Source organism: Echiichthys vipera (assembly GCF_963691815.1).
Source record: "Echiichthys vipera genome assembly, chromosome: X".
Classification (NCBI taxonomy): domain Eukaryota; kingdom Metazoa; phylum Chordata; class Actinopteri; order Perciformes; family Trachinidae; genus Echiichthys; species Echiichthys vipera.
Window position 1 is genome coordinate 22,448,297 of NC_139825.1, and position 18,614 is coordinate 22,466,910.

Genomic DNA, 18,614 nt, shown 5'->3' on the forward strand with positions numbered 1-18,614 from the left:
AATCGGCTCTATCAGTCGCCAGTGAACGTGTGCCGACACCATTGAAACGCATGAAAAACGTTGGCACATGCGGCACGACGGGTGTCCTGTATACATCTTTCCTGACCTAACATCTGCAACCGTGAAGAAGCGGGTGGCTTTTCAACATATCAAGGAGAAATGCAGAGCCAGGAAAATTCGGTGCGGCTTCAGGTATACAGCAAGGTTTGTGGTCACAGTTAACGATAACATGGGTACTTCAATACCCCGGCCGAAGCTGAGAAATTTCTGAGTCGAGTGGCTCTGGACTGGGACACAGACATTTGACAAGATCTTACTTGGACTGAATTTTGGCCGGTAATGTCAATTTACTGTTGTTTGGGTGAGGTTAAATGCCTTATTATCTAACCAACATTTTGTTTTTCTAGGTGGTTTGCTCCGTGGTATGTAGGGAGATAAGCAGTTATATGCTAACCTGGGCTTTTTTTCAGCGCCAGTGTGTAGCTTTGACTTTGAGTTTGGGGTTAATATCAGAGCTTGTGAGTTTGTTTTCCTCCTGCGACGTGTTCATATGTTCAGGGACTTTTCAGGGTTCTCTATGTTTCAGCACATCTGTTCTCTCAGTTTATTGCACATCTCTTTTTGTCATGGTCATGAAATACGTTATCTTAAACTGTAGACAATACCTATGCTAAGAGGTCCAAGAAAGCACAGTAGTGAAGAAATTACTCTAGTCAGCTGGAATGTAAGGGGGATGAATAGCCCATTAAAAAGAGGAAAAGTGTATACTCATTTACGTACACTCAAAGCTGATAGTTTCCTCCAGGAAACGCATATCAAAAAAACTACTGCTAAGATTTTATGTCCCTCATGGGCATCCCATGTTTTCCAATCAAACTTTAGCACAAAAGCAAGAGGAGTTGCAATCCTTATCAAGAAAAACACTCCTTTTGTACATACACAAACTATTTCTAATGACAGAGGTAGATATTTGCTTGTTAAAGGGGAGCTTAGTTCGGTACCAGTAACATTGATTAACTTATATGGCCCCAATTTCGATGACCCCATTTTCTTTCAGAATCTTTTCAATACTATGTCCACTATGTCCTACACTAATATAATCATGGGTGGAGACTTTAATTGTGTTTTGGATTCAGTCCTCGATCGGCAACACTCCCAAATTAATGTATCAAAGTGCAGTATCACTCTTAATAATCTGGTCAAGTCCTATAATTTGGTGGACGTCTGGAGGCTCCTTAATCCCACAGCAAGAGATTATTCATATTTCTCAGCCGTTCATGAATCTTATTCAATGATTGATTATTTTATATTGGATTCTAAATTATTGTCGCAAGTCACGGAATGCAAATATCATAATATTCTAGTTTCAGATCATGCTCCGGTCTCTTTAAAGCTTAGTCTGAATCATAAACATCAAGAATTCAATTGCCGACTAAATAATACTTAGGAATTTTGCTCTTTCCTCTCAAGCAAAATAGATCTTTATGTAAACACTAATGATAATGGTGAAGTTGGCGACTCCACACTGTGGGAGGCCATGAAGTCTGTTCTCAGGGGCCACATCATATCCTATGAGGCAGCCAAAAAAAGAAAATCTAACTGAATTAGATAGTCAACTATCAAATCTAGAGGCATTATATGGAGTGGATAACCAGCCTGTACTGCTGAAAAAGATCTCAGCATTAAAATATGAGTACAACTCTATACTGTCCAAAGATGTTTCATATCTGCTGGTTCAAGTAAGACAAAAATATTTTGAGTTTGGGGATAAACCCCAAAGGTTACTTGCACACCAGTTAAGACAATCCCAGGCATCCAGGTCCATACACTCACTCAGGGGGGCTGATGGGTCTCCCCTGACGGATCCCGAAAAAATTAATGAGTGTTTTGCTTATTTTAACGAACGTGTCTATCAGTCACAGGGAGGACATGACCCAGAGAATATGGAAACATTTTTTGAAAACTTGGGACTGCCTTGCTTGTCAAGAGAATCTTCCTCCTCATTAGATGCAGGCATAAATTTGAAGGAGATAAAAGAAGTGATTTCCTCTCTCCCCAGCAATAAGGCTGCAGGGCCAGACGGCTTTTGCATTGAATTTTTCAAGGTATTTAACCATAAACTTTTCCCACTTATACTAAGAATGCTTAATCACTCATTGATAGTCTCTAAATTGCCCCCTACTCTATATAAGGTCAATATTTCTCTCATACCCAAACCTGGGCATGACCCTAATCTGGTCTCCTCATATCGTCCTATCTCTCTGCTACCTATTGAAACCAAAATACTTAACAGATTAAAGGAGCACATCTGCTCTAGTATATATCCTGACCAAACGGGTTTCATGCCAGGCAGACATATGTACTTTAATTTACGCCGCCTGCTCCACATTTTGTATACCGAACATACTGAGGAATCAGTGATAATTTCATTAGATGCACAGCGCGCCTTTGATCAAGTTGAATGGCCCTATATGATGTTTACACTAAAAAAAATTGGTTTGGGGTCCTCCTTTATGAATTGAATCGAGCTTATCTATTCTAACCCAACTGCCTCAGTCATAACCAACCAAAATATCTCACCCCCTTTTGTGATCAGTCGCAGGACCCGTCAGGGGTGCCCCCTCTCCCCTTTCCTGTTTTCAATTGCTATAGAACCGTTAGCAGTTAGTATAAGACAAAGTGGTCTAATATCTCCTATCGGCATTCACGGACAAGAACATCATATTTCACTGTACGCGGACGGCATTCTTTTATTCATCTCTCATCCCCAAGTCTCCATTCCTCATATTTTGACATTAATTAGTAACTTTGGCAGACTCTCTGGCTTCTCCGTTAACTGGGATAAGAGTGAGTTAAGAACAATCTCTAACAAAGTTGATATGACATATATACAGTCCACTCCTTTTAAGAAGGCATTTCAAGACTTTTCATATCTTGGTATAATTGTCACAAAAAACCCTGAGGACCTTCTACAAAAGAATTGGCATAATAAAGTGGAGCAACTTAAACGAAGTATAAACTATTGGTAGACTCTTCCGATCTCTCTTGTAGGAAAGATTAATGCAATTAAGATGATAGCGCTGCCACGTTTCCTACACCTTTTTCAATCTCTTCCATGTTACATCGCCCAGTACTATTTTAAACAATTAGTTTCAATTATTGTACCTTTCCTTTGGAACGGCAAAGCCATCAGGATCTCCAAAAAAACTAAAAATGCTGGTGGCTTTGCTTTACCAAACTTTAGAATGTATTGCTGGGCAGCCCATTTGTCTATACTTGCTTGATGGAGGAAAGGTCCCCCCTCCTCTTCACACTCCTGCCCTGCCTGGTTATGCTTAGAACGATCGCTAAGTTACAAGACCTCCTTGGTAGCATTACTTAACAGCCTCACCAAAATTAGGAAGTCACAGTATAATAACAGCTTTGTAATCAATGGTACACTACGCACATGGGAGCAGATAAAACTTCATGTCAAGGCCCCAAGTGTATATATTGATACCCCAGGCTGTGATAATCACGCTTTCATACCTGGCCTAAACGATATTGCTTTTTCTGCTTGGAAACAGAAGGGTATTAATAACATAAATGATTTGTACATGAGGGGAAATTTTGCCTCCTTTACACATCTACAAGCCAAATATGGAATACCTGCTTCAGGTTTTTTCAGGTTTTTACAGATTAGAGATTTTGTTAAAAAAAATATACCAAGCTTTGAAGTTTTGAATAAACACCATTATCTGGAGACTATCAATAGTCTGGAGCCGGGCACTCGTGGGGCAATCTCCGTTTTCTATCGCATGCTTCATGATGGAGCTCCAGTGAACTCAGAAACTTATAAAAAAGCATGGACAGATGAGTTGAATATGGAAATAACTGATGAGATTTGGGAAGAATGTCTGCGAAACGTACAAAAGTGTTCAGTTAACACCAGGCACAACCTAATACAGTATAAAGTGCTCCATAGACTCCATTACTCGCAAGAATAGCTACATAACTTTTACCCGGATGTCCCACCAACATGTAACCGATGTAAATCCTCGATAGGTACTCTAGCACATTCATTCTGGGCGTGTGGTAAACTTCATTTGTTTGGAAATGTATATTTCAGTGTTTTTCTAAGGCTTTTGGTAAAAATGTGGCACCCAACCCTCTGGTCGCCATACTAGGGGCCACAAGTGTCCTTTCTTCTGTTAATAAATTTGAAAGAAGAGCAGTTCAGTTTGGAATGGTGATCGCTAAAAAGCTGATCTTACGTGTGTGGAAAATGGACTCTGTGCCTACCTATAACTTATGGTTGGGAGAATTATCAAACACTTTACACCTGGAGAGACTGAGATTCTACAATGAAGACAGAGGGGATATGTTTGATAAAACATGGGACCCAGTACTGAACTACCTTAAAAATGTGAGCTCATAGACCCTGGCTATTGTTCAAGGCCTCACGGTGCCAACGAGAATAGGATCTTGTATAAGTCTACCGACCTACAGTATTTAACTATTGTTTTCTGTGCTCTTACATTCTGTCCTATGTTTGAGCCAATTGTATGACCATGACCTATTGCTGTAATGATTGATGTGCTGTGTTCTTTACTTTTTTTTTTCACCTTTTTTCTCTTCCTTACAGAAAACCAATAAACATATGTTTAAAAAAAAAAAGAAAGAGAAGGGTACATTTTAGCTTGGATTAAAGTGTTATCCCAGTTGAATATACATCTATGCAGAATGTGACATTGAATTGTGATAGTTAAACTAAAGATGCTGTGTCGAATCTGTTGTACATCAGTGTTTTACATTTTACTAATCATGGCAACAAGACAACTTACAAGACCAATACTATCCGTACCAATAAGATAAGAATAAGAAGCTGCTTCCAAAAGGTGTGACAATAATAGCAAATTGTTTCACAGCCCAACTATGCGAGACGCACCACAACATTATTGTTTGAGCAACAATGTATCAAATATAGTGATTGAAAACTAAAACGGCCATACAATGGATACACAAGGAGAAAATCTTTTTTAGCATAAGTAAGAGAATACCAAAACTTATTCAAGCTAAAAAAAAAAATCATAATTATGCAAGCAATACTGCTAAGTACAGCAGATACAACTCATTAAACACTGATGAGGCTGGGCTTCAGTGGTAGATGACGATGGTGTGTTCCACTTTTGTCAACTACCACGAAGACAGTTGAAATAACATCACCAAAGCTTGGAAGAGAGGATATCCTAAACCTGTCCAACTAGTTTCAGGTTGTGGTGTGACATGTTGATGACGGGGACACACATGGCATCGACAGCATGTAACCAGTCTGCCTGTCAATAGCCCAGGCTGCTATGGGATGTGGGAATACTTTCTTGGCAAGCATTAGGCCGCTTAGTATCAAATGAGTCCTGTCTGAACGCCACAGTTTACATAAACATTATGGCTAAATGGGTGCATCCATTTTTGGCTACTTTCTACAGGACAATGTTCCTAAACATGGCAGTGACTTCAGTTTACATCGATTTTCCTTACATCACACCTTTGGAAAGAGGTTGTTGCTACGTCAGGCTACAAAAGCAACAATGACACATTCAAGTCGGACTAGAAATAGGGTTTCCAGTACCATCATGAATCCATGCTTCAAAAAAAACAGACTGTTGTGGAGGCCAAAATGAACCCTTTCTATACTACAAGCAAGGTGTACCAAATAAAATGTATACTACAGGATATACAGTAAGGCTGAAAGGAAGTGAAAGGATAAAGTCCCTGATTTTTATCCTTTACTTTAATGCTTTGTGATATTTTGAAACTAAGGGCGCACTCACACTGTCCATTCGTACTATGCCCAAGCACGCTTCACGGCTAAAGTCTAGTTTGTTTAACCAGTGTGAGTACAACAGTTCCACGCCCAGGCACAGCACACTTGCCGGCCGTGGCCCAGTTGACAGAGGTTGGCTTTTGTAAAGCACAGATGCACATGTACGAGGCATAAGCGTGCGCACTTGTACGGGCACGAGCATTGACGGAGGACCTCTTGTCTATTTATATACGACTGTTGCCCGCGACGGACATTTAAAAAGATACTGCCGAACCGTTCTCGGTGGTCTGATGCTGAGGTTGAGTGTTTACTGCAGTTTTTATGATAAAAATATTCAAAAATTGTTGGACAATACTGAATCTCCGAGGGTTGATGACATATAAGCAATAAGAAGTCGAGTCGAGGCTCAGATCCCTTCAAGTAATGTTAGTGCAAGTGGGCCTGGGCCGCAGGGGAAGAGGGAAGGGGAGTCCAAACACGCTAAAGCACGGCATGGATGATCTTGACCAACTGTGATTTTAAGTAGATGAGTGAACCGTGCTCAGATCCGAGTTGACACCTAAGTTGATTAGTATGAATACTGTACCGTACCTGGGCATGTATCTGGTAAATTTCTGGAAACTGGAAACCCCATAGTATATCATCAAAAGCTACTTCACTTTATGTAGTCAATGGGCTCAGATGTGAGGCTTCAATAGTCCAGGATTCTAGAAATCATCTGTGCATGTGGAGGAATGCACAGTGAATGTAGGGGGCATGGCCTCAATACCCCTGCGGTATTGAGTGCTATCTGCATCTTTTGAGGAATAGCATAGATATAGATATAAGTGTTGTATTAAATCTGGTTGCTTTTGTCAAGATTAAGCTAAAATATATTATCCCCAACTATATTTAAAATCCCTGCTAAGGGCCAAGATACATGTTTGTAAATTCCAGGTTTATTCCCATAAATTCCTGTTGATTCCCATAAATTCCTGTTGATTCCCATAGAAAGTTTTAGTGCCGGGTATTGTCAAGAACCTCACTATTCGATTTGATTTAGATTATTTAGGTCACTATTTGTTACGATATCAACTAGATATTGACCTAAATGTTTTCATTTCGATTCAGAAATGATAGATGACAGGAATACACAAATACACAGATAATAAATGTTTGGTCGAGTGCGGCCTCCGTAGGGTACAATTTCGCTTGGGTTAAGGTGTACACTACATCTGTGTAGAAGGTGAAATTACTGAATTGAACTAAAGATGCTATGTCAAGTTTTAAATCTGCTGTACATCAGTGTTTTACATTTTAATAAATTACAGAAGAAAATGTCAACAAGACAAGTTACAAGAAAAAGACTATCACAACACTATCACAACAGTTTTGCCTTACAGTTTAGTGGATAGTCTATAAGGATATGTATATGTATTGTGTATCGACTAGTATAGTACATAATCCCACTGATCTTGCGGGCTATCTTATAATGTGTATTTTCCACATGACAAGTTTGAACAAAAGATAGTAAATATGCCTATTGATAGGTCTGTCTACTCATGCTTTTTTACCCTGCATTTATCTTTCCAATCTATTCCTCCCCTCCCACGTCTTTGTCTGAGGGTTTATGTGCCAGGTCAGCCAGCCCTCTGCTCTCACTGCAGCACAACAAACAAGGACTGACAAACCTCCATCAGAGGGATGTGATGTCATTTATTTGTTCTTGAGATTTGTTTATAACAATATTCAACTTAGTTAATGTGTGTCTGATCTTATTACTTAAGATTTGTGCCCACTCATGTCATCCTTGTCATGTGTGGGCAGAATTAAAATAGGCTTAAATTCCTCTCAACCTAAAACATTACAACCTAAACATTTACTCTTTTGAGGCTATGTAATGTAGACAGGCCATAGCTGTTTTTAGACATTAGCTGGTCCAGCCTACATGTGCTCAGGGCAACTGGAGGACCCTGGAGCAGAAGAGGCATAGCCTGGGTCTGTGTGAGGGATGTATATATGGTAAAACAAACGGGCAGTGACACAGTCTAATGTGTTATTTTAACACTTCCCCTAATGTCCCAAAGACTGGGACACAGAGTGCGAGATACACGCACACACACACACACACACACACACACACACACACACACACACACACACACACACACACACACACACACACACACACACACACACACACACACACACACACACACACACACACACACACACACACACACACACACACACACACACACACACACACACACACACACACACACACACACACACACACACACACATACACACACACCATCATTTTATCCTATTAGACCTCTGTGTGAAATGTAAGAATAAGCATATGAATCCTTGAGGTATGGACAAAAATGTTTGTAAGGTCAGTGACCTTGACCTTTGACCTTCAAAATCTTATAAGTTCATCGTTGAGTCCAAGTGGACATTTTTGCCACATTTAAAAACCCCTAAAGTCCAGGGGTCAGTGAGATATCACATTCACAAGAATGTACAGATGGACGAACATACAACCCAACACAGTGCTCAGGCTTCAGACTAATCAATCTCAATATCTGCAGCAAATACAGACATGACCCCAATAACTCAGCCATCACAAACAGCACAATGTCTCATAAGTCACTCTGCACACTTCAGCAGAACTAAATTGTTATTCACACCTGAAATATTGTTGTTGTAATTCACAAGTGCTGTCCACACAGTGCTGCAGTGGATCATGATCAACATGGTTTGGTCTTTGTCAATCGCGTTGCGTCTGCACTCACAAATCACCAAACACACACACACACGCACGCACGCACGCACGCACGCACGCACGCACGCACACACGCATGCATTACTTAAAAAGAAACCCTGAAAAAATTAATATGGCACCATAAATCATGATGAATACACTGAATCTGTGTAAGATCTGGGATTATGAGAGGAACATAAAATATAGGGGTGTGTGTGTGTTTGGGGGGGGGGGGCGTAAATAGTCCCACTATACATCAACATTGACATGTTTAATCTAAAAGTAGCTTGTATGTGTGAAAATGTGCACTGTGCTATGTAGGACCATCAGCCTCTGATGTTTGTGGTCAGTACTGAGTAGGTGGCTACATGCAGACAGTAGCTCACTCTGCCTTACTTGCATGTGAAAGATTATCTTGCTTTAGGTGGGCCTCCTCCAAAATCAGAAGATGCCAATACACCTTTATACAATAAAAACTTTAGAGGCAAAAAGCAGACGCACTGTTATACATATCATCCAATAATTTTTTTTAGGCGGGCAACTTGTGGCTCATTTAATCACAAAATACCACAGGCATGACAGCAGTTGTAATACATGCATGTTTGTAGGGCTGCCCACAAATAGTCAACCAAGCACTGGTCGACCAAAAAATCATTAGCAGACCAAAATTTAAGTGGTCGATTGTTCGCAGGAAGAAAAAAAAAACATTTGGAGACGTTTCTTGTCAAAATTAAGTGAAAATCTGTGACCAGCGGCTGGCCTAAAAGGCTGAAAGGACAGATTTAACACGACAGCTCCCTTGGTTGTACATTGCGGTTAGACAGTTAGTAGCCAATCATGTCGGGAAAAACGTCTAAAATATTGGCTTACTTTATAAAGAACAAGGATAACCGCTGAGAAGTTCACATGCAATCTTTGCAAGAAAAACTTTATCTTTCACTTGTCCACAACCAACACGACCTCCCACCTAAAACATGTAATTGACATTAGTCTAGCCTAGCAACCTGCCCATGGTGGCCCCTTTCCGACAGTGTACTTGCTGATTTTTTCTGACACATTAAGAATTAGAATCTGAAATAATTTGCCGGTGTCATTAACAGGCAGCAGACTTATAGCGCATGGCTGTGCGCACTTGTAAAATAATGGTTATTAATCATGTTGTATTATGTTGTTATAATAATATACTATACTGGGAGGTATATATATATATATATACATATATCATAGACAGAATAAAAAATGGACGTAGCCTCTCCACCGGGGACCTCTGGGAGCCGCCATCTTGTCGGACTTCGCCTAATTTCCTCTTACCAAAAAAGGGCATTGATGTAACGTTGGGGGAGGGAGATACGTTTGTCTGGGATACGTTTGTCTGTCACATTAGCTCACATTAGCATAGATAGCATAGATAGCAGGCTGTATTGCAAGTCATGGTGCAAGTGCATATATTTAATTAGCATAACATTACATTTAATTTAGCTGACACTTTTGTCCAAAGCAACTTCCAATAAGTGCATTCAACAATTAGGGTACAAACCAGAAAAGCAAGTTATTAAGTAAGTGCGGTAGCTTCAAATAAGCCAATCTATAGAGTGCTACATATAAGTGGGTCTGTGAATGTTCTCATTTGTCCAGGTCATCATTATCCTGAAAGCAGGCCTCCTGTGACTCCAACGACTGTCGTGAAGACTCAATAGAGCACTAACGAAGTCGAAACCAATTTCCCACCAACGACTGTCACTCTAACGACGGTCGTTGGCACTTGGAGCATAAAGGGTTTTAGTGACAGCCTTTTGAAACAGTCGTGACTCTGTGTTCCTCTCAGTGAGGGAGTGGCAAGCCGATTTGCCGCTGCAGAGCGGAGAGGGCAGCCTGGCAGGTAAGGTTTAATCATGTCCTGGATGTAAGCTGGGCCTGATTTGTTAGTAGCACGATAAGCAAGTGCTAGTATCTTGAAACGGATGCAAGCAGCTACAGGAAGCCAGTGAAGGGAGCGGAGGAGCAGTGTAGTGTGAGAGAACTTAGGTAGGTTGAAAACAAACCTCCCGTTTTTTTTTTTTTTAGAGGTAAGGTAACGCTAGTATTCGCAAATTGAAATTACTTAAAAGACCCATCCCTTCCCCATCCCATCGCTTGGTAGCAAAGCCAGAGATGAACTCAGTCTTGCGGGTAGCTAACTTGCAGCTCCACAGGCCCCCAGTGACAAGGTGCTGGGTGTATGTGGAGCAGATGGGATAGATAAAGGTGGAAACATTATGGTACTGTTTTGAAATAGTATGAGGATTGTAGTATCTACGAGATGACACATGAACAGAAATAGAGAAAATGCACATGTCTAACAAAACAAAAAGGAGGAGGAGGCGCAATGACAAAAAGATACTTAGCCTTCTTAGCCTCCCACAAAGACTCCTGCGTAGACTCCTCTGTCTTTGTCTTTCTGAGTCTTCGTCTGAAGAGGTTGCCGCTGAAGCTGCCGCTTCAAACAATTGCCAGATTTTTTTTAAAACAGACAGGAAGCTGGTTGGCTACAGCTGGTCTGATCACACCCCGAAACTGTTAGCTCACTGTGAGTCACTGAGCAGGAGCAATATCTTCAATACTGTTTCAAGATAGTCAATTTACCAGCAAGTAGAAAGTAAATCTGAACCTAGCTCTAGCCTGAGTTAAAATCAAATCAAGGTATCCTTAACTGTAGCTTAACTGTAGTTTGTGTTCCTAAACCATCTGTTTGTACAGTTGATCAAGAGTAAACCATCTTGTCACTTATAGTAATACCTCCACATGGATGACCACATTCCAGGTCGAGATGACGGCGTTAGCATGCTAATCCTGACAACTAGCCTCCGTGGAGTAGTGAGGGCCAGAGGCTAGCTGTCACTCAAGAGGCCTCAGCCCTAATTATTCAAAAACTTTAACCTCCGATAAAATAAAAACTAGCCTTTAACAAAAATATTCACCCTCCTAAGTGTTGTCATGGAGATATGACCTAAATACACAGACAAGAATGTTTAGGTGTAGATTTAATTATGCTGTGAAAATCGGCCTGTTTAACATGGGGGTCAATGAGAAACTGCTCTATTGTGCAAACTACTCCTACTGGCCACTCAGAGAACTGCAGTTTTTGGATCAACCAGGAAGTCGCTGTGGTGGGGGCTTGCTATATATATGCGTCGATTAGTGGACTTATGGCTCTAAATGACTACCAATTTCCCAGCTTGGGATCAATAAAGTATTTCTATTCTATTCTATTTTATTTTATTCTATTCACTGGTCTACCAAGAAAATCCTTGGTCGGAGGCAGCCCTACATGTTTGATATGTTGCAATGCTGTTGGTTAACAGAAAACCATTGGAATTGATTGCAATTTTTATGCAGAACACACATTTTAAACAGAAACATCAAGAAAGCTTCTTAAAAGGCCACTGAGGTTTAAAAAATAAATACAAAAAGACCTTGAAAATAAGATAAACGTTGCAGGTAGCACAGTTGTAAATTATCATCAGGGTGGAAAAAAAGGTGGAAATTACTTGATATATTGTAAAGTATGAATCAAGTTGTTTGAGCAATTTACAGTACTAGAACACAATAACTTTCAAAACGTTTTGAAATCTCATTTTATAATAGTGTGAACCGTTGCCAGTAAGGGTGCACTCACACTGTCCATCTGTACCGTGCCACGTGCTTTAGGGTACTTGTCCCCCCCCTCCATCTACCCCCGCAGGCCAGGCCCGTTTGTACTCACACTACCTGGGCCTCACGCGAATGCTTCTATCTAACGTCATCACGCCGTAACACGTCACACGCATTGATTGACGTCATCGCAATGCGTCACTTTGTTTAAAAATCGTTCCATTGACCTCAGAGTTTTTGTGCGTCTTGTCCGACTGTTTTTGAATATTTTCATCCGACCAAATCTGCAGAAAACACTCCACCTCCGCATCACACCAACGTGAACCTTTTGCCGCCATTGTTTTAAATGTCCGTGCATAGTCCGTCCTTCTTTTCTCTATGTCCGAACAGGCGCACATAAAATGAAGTCAGAACCGCCTTAGGCCTCGTGCTCGTACACGTGCGCACGCTCGTGCTCGTACATGTGCAAATGTGCTTTACAAAAGCCCCCACCACGTCTAGACGCGGTACAGTGTGAGTGCGCCCTAAAACCAAACCAGTCAAGTAACAAACGTTTATCACTCAATACATTTTTCCATGCTGCGGGGACCATTTGTGGTCAGTTTGGGCGGCAGTATCTCAGTCAATAGGTGACTCGGCTGAGAACCGTAGGGTCTCGGTTGGAGTCCCTGTGTGGACCATGAATGGAGTGTGGACTGGTGGCTGGAGAGAAAGGCACTGCTTGTGGCGCCAATCCATTTGGCAACCCCCTAGCTCTGACATCTCTCCATTAATTGCATGTATATAGGTCCTGTTTGTGCATGTGTGTGTATTTCGGGCCTGTGTGTGTGTAACCTGAATAATATAATAATAGAGTGAAAAAATTGAATTTTCCCTTGCAGAATTAATAAAGGAATTCTTCTTCTTCTTCTTCTTCTTCTTCTTCTTCTTCTTCTTCTTCTCCTTCTTGTGGAAGGTAACCTTTTGCATCTCCTAAGGCTTAGGACCTAAGCCAAGTGTAGGACTTTGACTCCGAACTTTGATATTCAAATATAATTTGAATATTTAAAAAAATAATGATATTCAAACGAATATAAGGCATTTTTTTGTAAATGTGTTTGCTTGTAAATGTTGTTTTCAGGCTTTTTCACGCCTGGTGAAGTTCTGAATAGCGATCTCATTAGCAAGGTTATTATTGTCCATCTGGGCTCCTGTAGGTGACGTTAGCGTCAGTCAGGAACGATGAGGAAAGAGAGTGTTTCACTCAGCATTGAAAAACTGATGCTAATTATCTGGGCAACATTCTGTTGACATTCAACAACAGTCAAGTTGTGAATTTGTTGTAATGTAACATTAAACAGGAGATGATTTCTCCTAGATCATGTGAATAATAACAGGCCTACTACCCAGATACAATAGTGCTATTTTCTGATTGGCTGTTGTGTAACCCCGTCCTTTTTTTTTTTCAATTGGCTGGCCGCTGGTCAGTGGCAGCTCTTGATTCCTGCCGTTTCCACAGTGAGAGCAAAGAAAGCGGTGCTGCTGCGCTGCTGCTGCTGCTGCGCCGCAGCCAGAGCTTTCTTGGGAGCTGTAGCATATTATACATTGTTTTCCTGTGTGAGAAATACAATGTATGGCGGGAGTGGGTTACCAAAGACCGAAAAGAGTGACTGTCACACTCAATGTGTGACACTTAAGAGGCCTGGACTTTTAATTAAAAACAGTCGTGTCATAAGGTCTTACGAAAGATATTTAATGGTCAAGATATCATTAATAAATATTTGAGGAGCTCTTTTCCAAAATGCTATAAATCCATTTGAATAGTTTTCAGGAAAATTACATTTTTTACCTAGACCCACACATTTGGTTAATATTCAATTTATCTTGTCAAAATGGTTTATGGCTCAGTCTGAACATGTTGAACGGACGGACCAAACAAAAAACTCTCCCGCTTCAGAGCGCCGCCATGTTGGATCGCATAGAACGCTCACTGAATTCTGATTGGTCTAGAGGACGTATCGCATATAGGCTAAAAATAGGTTTGGCGCTGGTCGTGGTTTGGAAAGGAACTGCATCTTGAGGACCATTTTAAACAAGGAAATATAGCGATTTGGCATGAAACATTGATGAAGCAGTGAAAAAGTTCTGTATACAGCAAAGTGGCTCAAACTCATTTTTTAAAAATTTTGCTCTTATCTCGTTTTGGAAAAGAGCTCTTCATTTGAATATTCAAATATTAATATTAATATTAATATATACAAACAAACGTTGAATATGATTTTTGGGCAAAAGTCACAGCCCTAGCCCAATGGCAGATGCATGTTTTTAAGCCTAACACTTTAGAAACAGAGAAGCTAATGTTGGTAGAAGGGCAACAGTTTATGGACTGCTGAGTTGCAGCACACTGCTGCGCAACCAGCCCCAGCATGAGAAGAGGAGGGGGAAGTGACCCTAAATGTCAGCAAAACGCAAATATTCGATTCCCAAAATCGAAAGCCGAATACATACCCAATGACCAAATATCGGAATATTCGGGTTGAGTCCTACTTACAAGCCAGAGAGTGGATCTTTCTCAGTATTCACACTAGGATAATCAACCACAACTGGAACGGAGCTTCTGCTGTCTGTCTCAAGACTGTTAATGACAAAACAGTCATAGCTGTAACTAGTGTTCAAACTGGAAAGACTTTCTGTAAATGTCCTACTCTGAATCTTCATTGAGATTTAAAGGCCTCCAGATTTCCTTTGTAATAATGGTGATTTAGAAGCTTATAACCAATTTACGAATGTTAAACGATAATATTCCCTCATTCATTCACTATCTGGCTAGTTGCTAACTACCTGTCTAAAAACACAATGCATCCAGTCAGACAGACAGTTAATTGAAAGCCGTTCCTACAATTACAAATAACACTCTTTCAGATCATGATTTTAAACGTTTTTGCCCAGTTAAGCTTTTATCAAGACTAACCACAATCTTCTCTTTTCCTAAGCAAAAAGATATATTTGTGAAGTAGGAAGGAGGATAACACACCTGCTAAACAATTGTGTGATAAATTCACTCAGTTCTTGTGTATGTGTGTGCGCTTGTGTGAATGTGTGTATGCTTGTGTTTATGCTTGTGTTTATGCCTGTGTTTGCCTTTTTGTGTGACTGTGATGCCCCTTGGGAGCTCCAAAACAGGGCTAATGAGGCTAGGCAGGCTACTAAAGCTCAACTGCAGAACGATTACTGAGCTCATTTTACAAAACACCCCCACTGGTGCATCCAGCAGACCAAACTGGATAAAATACAGAGGGTCAAGACCTACATTAGTGACAGGGCTGAGCAAAATATCACATGACGCGAAACGGATACATGTCTACTTTAATCAACATAGCCATAACTGCTGCATAATGACTTGCATCTCATTACACACTACATGTGTATTCACCCAAAAATACTTTTTATGCTTCAAAGTCAACAACAATTAGTCAATTAATAGAGCTACTAGAGCTACCCCAAAGCAGTAACATTTATTAGTTATTTATTTAGCCGTTACATTTGTGTAATGAATGTACTATTTATTTCATGATATCCGAAATCTAGTTTCAAATGATATCATCAATATGTATCAATAATATCACTCAAAATGCTGGATGAATGCTGTGTGTCATGTAGTATCTTCCCACGTACCCTTGACTGTATGCAGCTTATTTTATCATACAGCAGCACTTTGCTGCAACTAGTTTGTATGCTAAAGATGTAAGTTTCCCAGAAAGGTATACACTCTAATAACTGCTCAAAAATGCGTCTATGGTCCACTGTCAGATCAGCAGATCCAGCATCATCAAAGAAGTAGTGACTCCCTTGTTTCTAGCATAACAAGTATTGGGCATGACACTTAACCAAAGTACTTCTGTAAATCTCAGATGAATCTGTTGTCAAGATATTTTTTGAAGTATTGTTAGAAGTATTGTTTGTGGGTCCTTGTCAGTGCATTTCCCTAAAATACCTCATTAGTGTTCTAGCATTGTCAGACTAACACCTCTCATCAAAAGCTAATTTGTTTAAAATATATGACACTTATTAACGAAAGCAATCTAACTTTGCTAAGAGTTTGGCGACTCAAGGACAAATGAATTGCAGACATTTCAGAGAAGCTATGCTTTCTGCAATATTGATGTACCAGCCCAGTGAAAGGACACACCAGCACACGAATCTGCCTTTTTCAGCTTGTTACAGAGCATTCAACAGCTTACTGCACCAAACTGAACCCCTGCAGCCTGCCTCTCCTGTGCTCTCCTCTTGGACCAGAGCCCATAGGCAAGCGCACACACTGTATTCAAGAAAGCACACACACGTACAAACACGGGTCGAGCATGCATGTATGCAGAGATACTGACCCACAACCATCGAACACAAACAGTTAAAGCCTGTCTTTGGCTTGTCACTGGCTGTAGCAATTGCAACAGATGGAAGTGCAGCAGCAGTGGGGCAGGTAAGGTAAAAAAAAGGAATAAAGCCTCCTGTATGACTGCTCGTGTATTTTTGTGGCACCTAAACAAGTCTTTTACCCTGCCTGTCTTAAGGTGTTTTGTTTTATAAATCCTAGAGAATGACAAAGTCTTTGGCAAGAATTCAAAATGACAGACTATGCATAAAACATGAAAGATATTCAGACGTAGGAGAGCAATGGACTAGATGCAGAAGAGAGAGAGAGACACAGAGAGAGAGAGAGAGAGAGAGAGAGAGAGAGAGAGAGAGAGAGAGAGAGAGAGAGAGAGAGAGAGAGAGAGAGAGAGAGAGAGAGAGAGGAAGAGAGAGAGAGAGAGAGCAAAATACATGCCAGTTTAATAAGGTATGCAAAGACTGTTTTCAATGCAGCAGCAGCAACAGCACCATCAACCATACTGACAGCTTTGAGACAGTCAGAGAGATCTGGAGAGGTAGATATGCTACCTCGCTAGCATAGTGTGTGTGACTATGTTGAATTCTGCTGCATACAGATAGTGGCATCTGCCCCCCTGTAGTAACAGACAAGCATGATCATCCCGGCTCTTACTGACAGCGAAGTGAGAAGAGGTAGGACGAGAAAGGAGTGAGAGAGGAAGAGAGAGAGAGATCCCAAAGACATGTAGCTTCAGACCTAGCGATGATGTTCTCAAAAGACCTACCTCTGTCTGCTGCCGATTCCTGACGCAGTGAGTACAACCGGGCAGTAAATGCAGAATACAGTAGCTATGACAGAGGACCAGCAGCCAAAATCCAAGAGATTGAGTGGAGAGAGGAGAGGGAGGAAGAATGATACGAGACTGATGGGTGAATGTGAGACCCTGTGTGCCTGAAATTGTGTGTCTGAGTGAGATGAGCATGTATGTCAGACATGAGAAAGACAGAAATACAAGAAAGAGAACAAAAGTGACACAAGACAGACAGAACAGGGACAGGGAATGGGCAGAAAGAAAGAAAGAGACAGGAGATGAGACAGAATAAATGTGTGAGCTTGGAGAGTCACTGAGCAGAGCAGATGCATTAAAAGGAAATGCCCCTCCCTCTTTTCTCTACACATACACATACACGCACACACACACACACCTCCCTTTGCACTGTCAGCATTCGAGAAACCATGCATTCAGTGAATTAGAGTGAATTGTAAATGGTGAAAGAGAAGAAGGGTTGGCCAGAGGAAAAGCATGTGTGTTCATTTTAAATTCAATAACAAGACACTGCTTTCTCGCACTATGAGATTTGTGGTTTCCATTGAAAGTGGCACAAAGTTGATAGGCTGCATATCAAGTGAACACAGCTCAGAAAGCTGGCTATAGCTCTGAGAGGAGGGGGTATGATATGTTGCAAATGTCTATGCAAACACCCAGAAATCCTGTTCCAAAAACAAATCAATGGGCTATGAAAACAATGCTGTCGAAAAGCAGGGATGGAAAATTCACTTAATGTTATTGATGTTTAAACAACATTTACGAAAACCGACAACCTGAGTACTCTTCAAAAGGTAGATTGAAGAGTAAGAGCAAGTGAAAGTGCGGGCCAGGAGGAAAAGTAAAGCAGTATGTGTCACTTACTCACTTTTGGTATTTGTGTTGTTATGGTTACTAGCCCCTCTAGCTACATGTAGTACCCTCAGTTACCAAACTGTGGAAGAGACTGAAGAAGAATGGATCAAGATCAAACCAGAGCAGTGTGAGAAACTAGTGATGTCCTGTGGTCGCAGATGTGCTAAAGTGATTCAAAGCAAGAGCCTCTACACTTCCTATTCATTTCTGAATCCTATAGCCCTAAAAAACATTGTTTAAACTTCTCTTCTGACACAATGGTTACTGTTCACTAAATTTGCACACTGTTTTTTTCACAAAATAGAGGTTTTTGTTGAAGTGAAAGGTTATTAAAAAAAAAACATGCTAGTACAGCAGTGGTATAGCCACAGATATTCTATCGAATTCTGAACAATGAAAA

At 40.7% G+C, this 18,614-nt stretch overlaps 1 protein-coding gene across 3 annotated transcripts in view; it reads right to left on the minus strand.

The window, feature by feature from the left end:
• The window catches only part of kcnab2a (potassium voltage-gated channel subfamily A regulatory beta subunit 2a), a gene marked incomplete at its 5' end in the record, with an annotated part of 100,234 nt that overhangs the window by 76,179 nt on the left and 5,441 nt on the right, over window positions 1–18,614 (minus strand). The window contains one exon of one of the 3 annotated variants that reach the window (XM_083939502.1): window positions 17,318–17,539. The exons of the other annotated variants lie outside the window; for them this stretch is intronic. Of the gene's footprint in view, window positions 1–17,317; window positions 17,540–18,614 lie in introns of those variants that run through there. 3 annotated transcript variants of the gene reach the window in all.